This window comes from Dromiciops gliroides, chromosome 2 (assembly GCF_019393635.1).
Source record: "Dromiciops gliroides isolate mDroGli1 chromosome 2, mDroGli1.pri, whole genome shotgun sequence".
NCBI classification, from domain to species: Eukaryota; Metazoa; Chordata; class Mammalia; order Microbiotheria; family Microbiotheriidae; genus Dromiciops; species Dromiciops gliroides.
In genome coordinates, this window is record NC_057862.1 from 641,385,763 (window position 1) to 641,398,828 (window position 13,066).

A 13,066-nucleotide genomic window follows, 5' to 3' on the forward strand; every position below is an offset into this window, starting at 1 on the left:
ATTCTTTATTCACACTAAGGGGGTCCTAGATATATTCCCAGTGTCTAGCTCAGTGCCTTTCATATAGGAGACAATTAGTAAATGTTTATGAATAGGCATTTTTTCCCCACTCAGTAAAGGTGATTTTTAAATTATCCCTGGCTTCTTGTTGTTGTCGTTTTAGTCCTGATGCACAGAAAATTGGAATGCATTTCCTTCTTTACTGCAATGCTTTCCAGAAAATAAAAATATCCATCTCCTAAAACCAACATTAGAAACTAGTTCAGACTTTGTAATATAAACAAACAATCCCAGCATGTTACCACTAGAAGGAGCTCTGTGGCTCTTCAGATGGACTAACCTTGAGAAATTAACACGGGCTGAGCAGTACCACAGAGAACGTGATGGCCAAATCAGCTTTGACTCTGAGGTAAGATGCAATCATATTGTCATATTTTCATCCTCTGCAGGTTTCCACACTATAGGTTCTAATGATGTTTTTCTAGAAAAAAAAAATCCCCTGATTAGACTTTTATTATTTTAGACTTTACAAAATCACAGAAATTTGGGAGAGCTGGGATGATGTAAGAGTGAAGTATTTGGACTTATCTGAAATGATCTGCGTTTGCCTTGATTTTTGGATTTGGGGCTGATGAGGTCATATATGGGAAGCAGATTTTGAGAGCACTTAAAATATTAATTTAATCACTAGCAAATACAAACATTCAAATACACAAACAGGAAATATTCCAAATGAAGTTCATTATTTAAAGTTTCCTGGACTCATGATGGAAAATGTTCTCCAGATCCAGAAAAAGAACTGTGGGATCTGAATGCAGATTGAACTATTTTCATTTTTGTTTTGTTTTTTTCTTTCTTGAGGTTTTTCCCTTTTGTCTTGATTCTTCTTCCACAACATGACTAACATGATTGAACATATATATGACCTATATATGATTGCTTGCTGTCTTGTGGAGGGGGAAGGGAAGGAAGGAAGGGAGAAAAATTTGGAAATCAAAATCTTATAAAAACAAATGTTGAAAACCAATAAAATGCTATTAAGATTTAGAAAAAAAAATTCAATTTCCCGGGTTTTTTTAAAGGCACATCTTTTCCATTCTTTTTTTTCCAGCAACAAACATTTATTTTATTTTCCAGTTACATGTAAGGGTACTTTTCAACATGCATTTTCATAAGATTTAGAGTTCCAAATTTTTCTCCCTCTCTCTCTCCCTTTCCTCCCCCCTCCACAAGATTGCAACCAGGTTATATATGTATAATCTACAAGTGTTCTTTTTATCAGTTCTTTCTATAGGGGTGCATAGTAAGCTTCCTCATTAGTTTCTTGGGATTGTCTTGGATCATTGCATGGCTGAGAGTAGTTAAGTCATTCACAATTGCTCATGGAACAATATTGTTGTCACTATGTACAATGTCCTCCCGGCTCTGCTCACTTCACTATACATTGATGTTCATTAGTCTTTCCAGGTTTTTCAGGGATCATCCTGTTTGTCATTTCCTGTAGCACAAGACCATTCCACTAATATCATGTAGCACAGCTTTTTCCATCATTCCTCAATTGATGGACATTCCTTTGATTCTCAATTCTTAGCCTCCACCAAGAGTTGCTATCAATATTTTTTGTACAATTTTTCCCCCTTTTCTCTTTTTCATGATTACTATTGTTAACTGTTTCCCTTCTGTCCTATTCCCTTCCCCATGATATTTATTCTATTATCCATTTTCTTTCATCCTATCACTCTTCAAAAGGGATTTGCTTCTGTCTGTCCCCTCCCCCACTCTGCCCTTTCTTCTTTTGTCCCTCTCTCTTTATCCCCTTCCCCTCCTATTTTCCTGCAGAGTGAGAGAGATTACTCCACCCAATTGAGTGTGTACATTATTCCCTCCTTGAGCCAATTCTAATGAGAATGAGGTCTTTGAGCCAATTTTGATGAGTGTTAGGCTCATTTACTGCCCAGATTAAATAGATGACTCTACCCAGTTGGGTGTGTCTGTTAGTCCCTCCTTCAGGCAGCTCTGATGAATTTAAGATCTTTGAGCCTTTTCTGATGACTGTAAAATTCATTTACTGCCCTGCTCCTCTCCATCTCTTCCCCCACTCCATAAGTTTTTTCCTGTTTCTTTCATGTAGGATTTCACCTCTGCCCTTCCCCCTCCCCCAGTGCATTCTCTTCACCCCTCAATTTAACCCTAAAGATGTCATCACCTAGCTAAGTGACATAGTGGACAAAGCATCACCCCTGGATCCAGGGGGATCCCAGCCAAAACCCGGCCTCAGACACAAGACAGTCACCCACTGTACGACCCCAGGCATGTCCCCCAGCTCCAATTTTTTATGGTTCTCTAGGGTCTTGTATTTGAAAGTCAAATTTGCCATTCAGTTCAGGTCTTTTCATCACAAATATCTGAAAGTCTTCTTTTTCATTAAAGTCCCATTTTTTCCACTGAAAGATTATACTGAGTTTTGCTGGGTAGGTGATTCTTGGTTGTAATCCCATTTCCTTTGCCCTTTGGAATATCATATTCCATGCCCTCCAATCCTTTAATGCAAAAGCTGCTAGATCTTGTGCTATCCTGGCTGGGGCTCCACATTACTTGAATTCTTTCTTTTTGGCAGCTTGCAATATTTTCTCCTTGACCTGAGAGCTCTGGAATTTGGCTATAATATTCCTAGGAGTTTTCCTTTTGGGATCTCTTTCTGGAGCTGATTGGTGGATTCTTTCCATTTCTATTTTACCTTCTTCTTCTAGAATTTCAGGGCAATTTTCCCTGAGAATATCTTGGAAGATGATGTCTAAGCTCTTTCCTTGATCATGGTTTTCAGGTAGACCAATAATTTTCAAATTATCTCTCCTGGACCTATTTTCCAGGTCAGCAGTTTTCCCCAGAAGATATTTCACATTGCCCTCTATTTTTTTATTCATTTGGATTTGCTTTATTGTGTCTTGGTTTCTCATAAAGTCACTGGCTTCCATTTGTTCAATCCTCATTCTTAGGCAATTATTTTCATCAGAGAGCTTTTGTACCTCCTTTTCCATTTGGCCAATTGGACTTTTCAAGTTGTTGATATTTTTCTCATGTCTTTCCTGCATCTCCCTCATTTCTCTTTTCATTTTTTCCTCTACCTCTCTAACTTTATCTTCAAAGTCCTTTTTGAGCACCTCTATGGCCTGAGACCAATTCATATTTTTCTTGGAAGCTTTAGATATAGGGGCCCTGATGTTGACATCTTCCTCTGAAGGTGGCCCTTGGTCTTCCTTGTTACTGAAGAAATTTTCTCTGGTCCTCACCTTTCTCTGTTGGCTCATCTTGCCTTTCTTTTACTAGACTTTTAGCTCCTTAAAGTGGGGCACTGTTTCCAGGCTGCAGTATCCCAAGCTTAAGAAGTCCCAGGTGGTATGATTTAAGGAGAATCAGGTTCTTCACTCGCCCGGCCTGTTCCCTGGTCCTTAGATGACTCCAGACCAACTTGCCAATCAACCAGCTTTGTGTGTTGTGGTCGTTAGCTCTGATGAGCCTGTGCCCCTCCCCCACCTGGGCCACTGCTACTTAAGCCTACCTCCTGGTTCTTTGCAGGGGTGTAAAATCCAAGTTCTGCCTTAGCACCAGCATAGACCCCTGTAGTCTCCCCCTTGCCCAGGGCTCAGCCCTCTCACCAGACTGTGAGCTTAGTTCCAGACAACACTGGGGCTTCAGCTGATTCAGAGACTCTGGGGGTCTGCTTCTCTGGTGAGGCCTTCCTGGGACTGGATCTGTGTCAGGGTGACTGTGGGGTTGGGATCAACTCCTTTATCAGCACAGCAGCTCCCTGCTTCTGACCTTCCAAGCCGTTCTTGGTTAGAAGATGATTTCACATCTTTTCCATTCTATTATCATGGTTATAATTTCAAATATATCTCTTCACTTTAATGTAATGTAATGGAAAGAATATTGGACTGGAAAACAGAGGACCTAGATTCAAATCCAAATTTGCTTTTAGTTACCTTTGAAACTCACAGTCTCCTCCATATCATATCCCAGCCAGTGCCTTCCCTATGATACTACCTTCCTTTTGTACAGATACAGTTGTTATTTTTCTTTATCCTTTGTTCTAGAAGACCATGACATGGGGGGGTGAATTTTCACTGAATTGGATTTAAGTGAGGGAGGGCTATGCAAAGTCACCAGCCTCACTTTCTCTGCCAGAGCCATCTGGGTCCATTGGCAAGATTGATATAATGTTTAAGGCAATTGAGGTTAAGTGACTTGCTCAGGGTCACACAGCTAGTAAGTGTCTCAGGTCAAATTTGAACTCTGGTCCTCCCAACTTATATATATATATATTTTTAGTGAGGCAATTGGGGTTAAGTGACTTGCCCAGGGTCACACAGCTAGTAAGTGTTAAGTGTCTGAGGCCGGATTTGAACTCAGGTCCTCCTGACTCCAGGGCTGGTCCTCTATCCACTGCGCCACCTAGCTGCCCCTTCTCCCAACTTTAGGGACAGTGCTCTGTGCACTGTACCACCTAGCTACCACATAAAATACTGTATATCTTTTTTTTTTTTTTTTGGTGAGGCAATTGGGGTTAAATGACTTGCCCAGGGTCACACAGTTAGTGAGTGTTAAGTGTCTGAGGACGGATTTGAACTCAGGTCCTCCTGAATCCAGGGCTGGTGCTCTATGAATTGTGCCACCTAGCTGCCCCTGTATATCTTTTTTTTTTTTTGGTAACAAAATATTTTATTTTTTTCCTGTAACATGTAAGATAGTTCTCAATTTTTGTTTATACAAGCTTTCCAATTTCAGATTTTTCTCCCTCCCTCCACTCCCTCCCCCCTCCCCTAGATAGCAGGTAATCTGATATAGTTTATATATATATATGTGTGTGTGTGTGTGTGTGTGTATGTGTGTGTATGTATATATACACCTCTTTATCTTTTAAAAAGAAGTTTTTATTATTATTTTCTGTTTCTTCCCTCATCATAGTTATCCCAAGTATCCTTTCCCCTCCATCTGCAAGAGAGCGATTCCATATGACAAATCAATACACTGAAAAAGGATGAAAACCTGCACAGTTTAACAGCCGTGGACCTCCCACCTCCACAAAAGGGTAGGTTGGGGGTGTCTTTTCATATCTCTCATAGATCTTGAATATAAAGTTCTTTTAAGGAATTATTTTCTTCAGTTATCTTTTGTACCTCCTTTTCCATTTGGCCAATTCTACTTTTTAAGGAGTTGTTTTCTTTAGTGGATTCCACCCCCCCACCCCCCAATTTGGCCAATTGCTTTTTGTTTTGTTTTGTTTTGTTTTTGCAGGGCAATGAGGGTTAAGTGACTTGCCCGGGGCCATACAGCTAGTAAGTGTCAAGTGTCTGAGGCAGGATTTGAACTCAGGTCCTCCTGAATCCAGGGACAGTGCTTTATCCACTGGGTCACCTAGCTGCGCCCCCCCCCCTCCATTTTTTAAGGAATTGTTTTCCTCTGTCAGTTTTTGTCCTTTTCCCAAGCTATTGACTCTTTCATAACTCTCATTTCTTTTACTAATTTTTCTTCTACCCCTCTTATTTGAGTTATAGTCTTTTTTTGAGCTCTTTCAATAGGGCATTTTGGTCTTGAAACTAAACTGAGGCAAACACTCTCTTAAATGGAATTTAGATCTCTTTTCCGTAAAGGGGAAAACTGGAGAATGCTAAGGCCAGCTCTCCAGAAAACACAAAGTCCAGTTCTTGAGATTTAAACCCCATTCTTCCTAAAAGGGAAGGAAAACCAGAGAAAGACAAGGCCTGTAAAAATGAAAAGAAAGCTTTTATTAAACAGGGAAGAAAATCTAGCATGATCATGAGTGCTATTCAGCCTATTGCTGAATAGGACACCCTGCAATAGATTGCAAGGATTTATATACAGTTTAAACAGACAGGTAAGGAATTTGGAGGAAAGGTGAGTTTAGAAAGGCCCACTCCCAAAGGGAAGAGGGAGTATGTAAGGAATTCCAGGGGAGGAAGATGTGTCCTTTGACACATAAATCAGAAGATATTCCTGGTGATAGGTAGTTTAGCTCAAGGTCTTGATGACATCTCTTCAGAAAGAAAAAGGATTATTCCAAAGATGGGAAATAACTGAAGATAAGGTCCATATCCATAGTCACATATCCTTCAGTCAGATAAGTCTTTGATTGGCTTCAGAGTTACTGATTCCCTGCCTGTCCAACTGGGTTTACTGTCTGGTCACACAAAGTATTGTCAGTGTGCTAACCAAGGCAGCCAGTCTTCATATAGCTTTTCCGATTATGTGGATAATTGGGGAGAGGGCAGTTCAAGCACATCAAGGTACCCATTTTCACAAGAGCAATTCATCTTCCCCTTTGAGGCTTCACATGTAGGCATTTTGACAGTATTATCCTCTTCTGATTTTGTGTTTTTGTCTTCCCTGTCACCATAGTAGCTTTCTATGGTGAGGGTTCTTTTTTATTTTTCATATTTTAGCTATTTTGTACCTTTTAAAGTTGAGCTCTGTTCCTGGGGCACAAGGGACACTGTACCAAGCTTCTTTTGCTGGGGGCCAGGGGCCTAATCACTGGCTCTCTGCTCTGAGGCCTCAGCAGCTAAAAGGCTTGTTCACTGCATTGGGGTGGTCTGGCCTAGTTTCACCTGTTGTGTAGTGGATACCCCAGCTGGCAGATAGCCTTTTATATTGGGCCTAGGAGCCTCACAACTAGCCTGTTGTGCCACTAGCCACCTGAGCCAGGACTGAGGGGCCTTAACTGCTGATCTGCGCTGTGGCTAAGAGTCTCCTGCTAGCTAGCCCAGACACCCTCTGCACTGCACTATGCTATGCTCCCCCTTTACCCAAGTGAGACAGATTTTTCCTGTTTCTCTCCACCATCTTGGCTCTGCCTCTGAATGTAAAACTCTTTGCCATGAGTATCTTCATTTAGAATGTGAGCACCTTGAGAGCAAGGAGAGTATTTGCCTTTCTTTGTAACATCATCATGTAGCACTAAGCCCCCTGAGCCTCACAATAAATCTATGAGACTTCAACTTTTCTAGTTTGAAGAGTAGTTAAGGGACATAACTGAAGTTACCCAAATAGTGAGTGGCAAGCTTCCTTTAGAAACTCTGTTCTCCTGATGTCCAATTCAAGGCTCTTTCCCCCATACCATACTCCTTCCATCCCCTTGTCTGAAGAACAAGGGCTACCCTATGATCTCTTCCTCCCCTTAGTAGGAGCTTGCAGAATAGTGTACAAATAAAGATTGCTTTTCACCACCTGGTACTTTTTTTTCTTTTGGGCTGCTTTGGGGGGAACTAGGATATCCAGCCAGTTTACATCCTTTGGGGATGGGGAATCCCACAGATCTGCCTGGTGCAACAGGAACAGAAACAGAAGGAATCTAATGAAAGACATTTTTAAGTACCTCCTATGTCCAAGGCAATGGGCTAATTTCAAAAAATAAAATGGCTCATGTATTCAAGAGCTTACATTCTTATTAGCAGCTGGGAGATGCAGTGGATAAAGATTGTAAAACCTTTAGCACAGTGCCTGGCACATAGTAGATGCTACATATAATTATTGTCATTGTTATTATTATCATGGAAACAATATATACCAATACAAGTAGATACAAAATAAATGCAATTTTTCTGTAGACAGTAGCAGCTGGGATGAGTCAGGAAAGGTCTCATGTATAAGGCAGCACTAGAAATGGGTTTGGAAGGAAGCTGGGGATCATAAGAGGCAGAGTGCATCCTATGCAGGGGATAAAATCCTGCATAAAGTCATAGAGGTGTGAGATGGAATACCATGTGCAAGGAATTTCAGTAAGGTCAGTTTGGTCAAGAACGTGAGGAAGGGAGTAATGTATAATATGTCTAGAGATATGGATAGAAACCAGGTTGGCTGTGTGACTCTAAGCAAGTCACTTAACCCTCATTACCCCCCCCCTTCCCCCCCCACCAAAAAAAAAAAAAAAGAAACCAGGTTGGGAAGAGAATGTTTGTATTTGATCTTAAAGGAAACAGGAACTACTTTCTGAGAGCAAACAGGGTAAGGTAATCAACTGGGGTTTTTGGCTTGCCTGCCACCAGGAAACTGATAAGAAAATTGGAAGAAGACTATGGGTTGAGGATTATGCTTGCTAAGGGCATCAGTGCTAATATGATTTTATTGTTTCTTACTATTTTGATTAAAGCCTCTATGTGTGTCCTTGCCAGGTCTTTAAAGGAATTCCTGTAATGGGATAAAAGGAGGAGCTAGTAGGATTGGTAGAAACACAAACTAAAACCCTAGAGAGACAAAGACATGGCCACCACCAACAAAAGAGACATACATAGCCAAGGGGCAAGTGGACTCAGCTACTCTCAGAACTAAGAAGGTTTATAGTTACCTGAGTATACCCTTAGATGTTAGGTGGAGGTGCAGGAGACAAGGGTCTGAATGAATCACTGAAGAGGACTAGGAGTGATCATACCACCCTTGATGGTGTCATATGTAATACATAGATGCAGAAACTGAGACACTCTAAGAAGTGGCTTGCCCAACAAACCTCCCAGGGTTGTTGTGATGATCAAATGATATAATATTTATTAAACACATAGGTTGTTGTCCTTTGTTCTTGAAGGAGGACCAAAATGACATCATTATGTTAGAGTCAAGTTATAGTGTGTCTGACTGTGGCAGATCAGACCACTATGAGCTTGGAATGCTCTACCATAGGTCTGACACATAGTAGGTGTTATATAAACACTTGCTTCCTTCCTTCCAAGATCACACATCAAATTAATGGCAGAATCAGGATTAGAATTTAGATCTCTTAGGAGAGGATACTGGGAAGATGGTAGAGTAGGTCTGAAAATGGCTAGACTCTCCAAATTTCCTCCCACAAAAAAAGACAGATCTTCTCTTTAAAGAGAATGTAGGGGGGCAGCTAGGTGGCGCAGTGGATAAAGCACTGGCCTTGGATTCAGGAGGATCTGAGTTCAAATCTGGCCTCAGACACTTGACACTTACTAGCTGTGTGACCCTGGGCAAGTTACTTAACCCCCACTGCCCTACAAAAAAAAAAAAAGAGAGAGAATGTAGAGCATCAGAAATAAAAGTTGGGGTAAACCAGTTGTCTTCCTGATGTAGGAGGCAAAAAAGGGTTAATAGAAAAATATAAGACCCAAGCTCTAATACAGAAATTAGCTCTAAAAGGGAGTCAGATCCCAGTTAATGGATAACTTATGTTAGGTTCTCATACCCATAGTGATCAACATCCATAACGGACCAGAACAGGTCAGGTCAAAATAACAATAAAGGAAAAAGACAACCTATAAAAATTCTAATGAAAAATGATTATATTTTGAAACTAGCCATGGGAATCAGAAAGAGACATGCGCAGAAAAGGCCAAATTTGTCCCCAGATTCACCTTATGATGTGTAAACCCCCAAAACACCTCCACTGAAAAAGGTACTCGCCTTGGGGGTTGGCTTAGGACCCCCAGGAACTCCAAATTAGGATAAACCCTCCCTTGTAACACCCCTGGGTGGAGAATATTATAATAAGTAGGAGAGGCCCTCCCTTGTACCTCCCCAAGGTGGAGATTATTATAATGAGACTGATAATCAGTTTATCCATACTATAAATATAACTGTCTTTCCTTTCCTTATTTGAGAGATACCTTTCTAATATTCTGGTTCTCTCCCTGTGGTTACCCACAATATTGCAATAAAACTTGGGAAACTGAGTCACTGAGTCTTGTAATTCTTTTGGGACGACTCACAATCAATTTGACCCCAAATTCCATCCCACATCACTCCTAAGACAACTTGAGAGAACCTCAGGAAAGGCCCTATGGCTTGGTGAGTGGCAAGTGTAGTAGCAGAGGGATGGGAACCCTTCTGGTTGCATTTGCAGAAAAGTGGAGTCCCTGGTTTTAGTTCCAGGGCAGAGGGGAAAGCTAAAGTTTGCAGTGAAGGGAGGGACCACAGGGAGCAAGAGTGTTTGTGGAACACCTTGACTGGGGGCCCTAGCTATGGGGAGAGGAATGCCTGAGGTTCCCCACGCACCCACCACCCAGCCCCAGAAGAGTGCAGAAAATAACAGTAAGAGGGACCTGAGGTTAAGGTACCATTCCCCACTCCTGGTGGCTAGGGCTCATTACAATAATAAGCTACCAAAAATAAAATAAAACAAAATAAAAATGAGTAAGTAAAGGAAAAGGAACCTGACCATAAACAGCTACTATGGGGATAGAGAAGATCTGCATTCATATTCAAATGAAGATAGTGAAGTTTAAAAAGCCACTCCTAATTCAAAGAGAAATATCAGACAGTCACAAGCCCAAAAAGAGATTTTGGAAGAAATTTTAAAAGAATTCAAAAACAAAGTAAGAGAGATTGAGGAAAAATTGGAGGGGAGGGGGGAATAGAACAATCAAAGAAAATTATGGTAAAAGAGATCCAAAAATTTAAGGAAGAAGATAACTCCTTGAAAACTGGAATTGAGCAAGGGGAAGCTAATGACGTTATAAGACACTAAAAAATAAATAAAAGAAAATAACAACAACAAAAAAGAGAATGTGAAACATCTTATTAGAAAAACAACTGATCTAGACAATAGAATGAGAAGAGACAATATAAGAGTTGTTGGACTACCTGAGAGTTACAACCAAAAAAGAGTCTAGATACAATATTATAAGAAATTATTAAGGAAAATTGCCCTGAAATTTTAAAATGAGAATCACTACCTGAAAGAGATCCCAGGATGAAAACTTAAAGGAATATCATAGTCAAGTTTCAAAGCTCTCAAAATAGTGAGAAAGTACTACAAAGAACAAGAAATAAACAATTTAAATACCATGGAGCTAAAATCAGCATCACACAAAACCTAGCAGCTTCTGCATTAAAAGACCATAGGTCTTGTAACATAGTATTTTGAAAAGCAAAAGAGCTGAGGTTGCAAGCAAAAGTAACTTACCCAACAAAGTTGAATATAATCCTAAATAAAAAAAAAACATATACATTCAATGAACTGAAAGACTTTTTAGGTATTTGTGACAAAACAACTACAGCAACAACCACCAAGAACTAGTGGACATATGAGATTCAGAAGAAACATAAGGTAAACATTAAAGACCAGTTTTAAGGGACTTAATAAGGTACAACTGTTTACTTTTTATATGTGAAAATGTTATCAGTACTCTTAAAATTGTCATCATTACTTTAGTAGTTTGAAAAAAAGGTTTGGCCTGAGCTGAGTATGTTGGGTTGGTTCTAAAAAATAAAACTGGGTAAGGAGAGGTAAAAAGGAGCAATTATCTGATGCAAATACAAATGAAAGGTAGAACTGATAGAGAAGAAGCAAGCTGGGGTAGAGGGCTGGTAGGACTAGAACCTTACTCTCATAACCAGTTAAACAGAGAACAACATTTACATCTAGAAAGCTATAAAAGTCTTCAAATTAATAAAGAAATAAAAGGGTAAGGGGAGAGGATAAAGGAAGGTCTTAAAGAAGATTATATAGATTAAGAAGTTGGAGAGTAGGGGAGAAGATAAGGGAGGGACTCTTGGAGGGGTGGGTTAGATCAAGGTGGAGGGTGGAGAGAATAAATGGGGTACTCAGAGGGGTGAGTAAATTAAGGAATAGGAGGACAAAGTAGTGGTTAGAAGTAAATTAGATGAGTAAGGAGGGATAGGGTAAACAGAACAAGAAGGATAGAGAGGGGGCAGCTAGGTGGCGCAGTGGATAGAGCAGCGGCCCTGGATTCAGGAGGACCTGAGTTCAAATTCGGCCTCAGACACTTAACACTTACTAGCTCTGTGACCCTGGGCAAGTCACTTAACCCCAATTGCCTCACTAAAATAAAAAATTTAAAAAATTAAAAAAAAAAAAAAGAAGAAGGATAGAGAGGAAAAATAAAATGGAGGAAAATACACAACTAGTAAATATAGCTTTGAATGTGAATGGAATGAATTTATTCATAAAATGGAAATGGATAGCAGAATGGATTAAAAATTAGAATCCAACAATATGTTGTTTATAAGAAACAATTAAAAATGAGAGAGATACACAGGAGTTAAAATAAAGGACAAAAGTAGAATTTATTATGCTTCAGCTGATGTAAAAAAAAAAAAGCAGGGGTAGCAATCATGGTCGCTAACAAAGTTAAAACTAAAATAGATTTAATTAAAGAGACAAACAGGAAAACCACATTATGTGTCACCAATATTTTGATATTATTTTAGAAATATCAATAAGAAGAAAAAAGAAATTGGAATCATAGTGGGAAATAAGGTAATAAACTATTTTTGCAGATGATAGGAAGATATATTTCAGAAATCCTAAAGATACAACTAAAACATTAGTTGAAACAATTAATAACTTTAGCAAAGTGGTAGGATGTAAAATAAACCTACATAAATCATCAGCATTTTTATATATCACCAACAAGCCCCTGTAAGAAGAGATAACAAGAAATACCCCATTTAAAATAACTGGAGACAGTATAAATACCTGAGAGTATACCTGCCAAAACAGACCCAAGAACTACGTGAACATAATTACAAAATGCTGTTTATATGAAAAAAGTCAGATTTAAATCATTGGAGAAATATTCATTGTTCATGGATAGACAAAGAAATATGATAAAAATGACAATTTTATCTAATTAATCTAGTTATTCAATGCTATCCTAATTAAATTACTAAAATATTATTTTACATGCTCTAAATCACTAATGATTAGAGAGATGCAAATAAAAACAACTCTGAGGTACCACCTCATACTTATCAGATTGGCTAAAATAACAAAAAAGGAAAATAATAAAAGTTGAAGAAGCTGTGGAAAAATTGGAACACTACTGCATTGTTGGTGGAGCTGTGAACTGATCCAAACATTCTGGAGAGCAATTTGGAATTATGCCCAAAGGGCTATAAAGCTGTGCATACCCTTTGACCCAGCAATACCACTTTTGGGTCTTTTCCCCCAAGAGATCATGGAAAGGGAGAAGGACCCACATGTACAAAAATATTTATAGCTGCTCTGTATGTGGTGGCAAGAAATTGGAAGTTGAGGGGATGCCCCTCAATTGGGGAATGGCTGGACAAG

The 13,066-nt window shown here is 39.5% G+C and overlaps 1 protein-coding gene across 1 annotated transcript in view; it reads left to right on the plus strand.

Annotated features, from left to right (window-relative positions):
* Positions 1 to 337: 337 nt before the first annotated feature.
* The window catches only part of KIAA0513 (KIAA0513 ortholog), a 93,255-nt gene continuing 80,526 nt past the window's right edge, over positions 338 to 13,066 (plus strand). The window contains exons 1-2 of the mRNA XM_043981796.1: positions 338 to 409; positions 4,966 to 5,089. The gene's annotated coding sequence lies outside the window, so the exon portion shown is untranslated. The remainder of the gene's footprint in view (positions 410 to 4,965; positions 5,090 to 13,066) is intronic.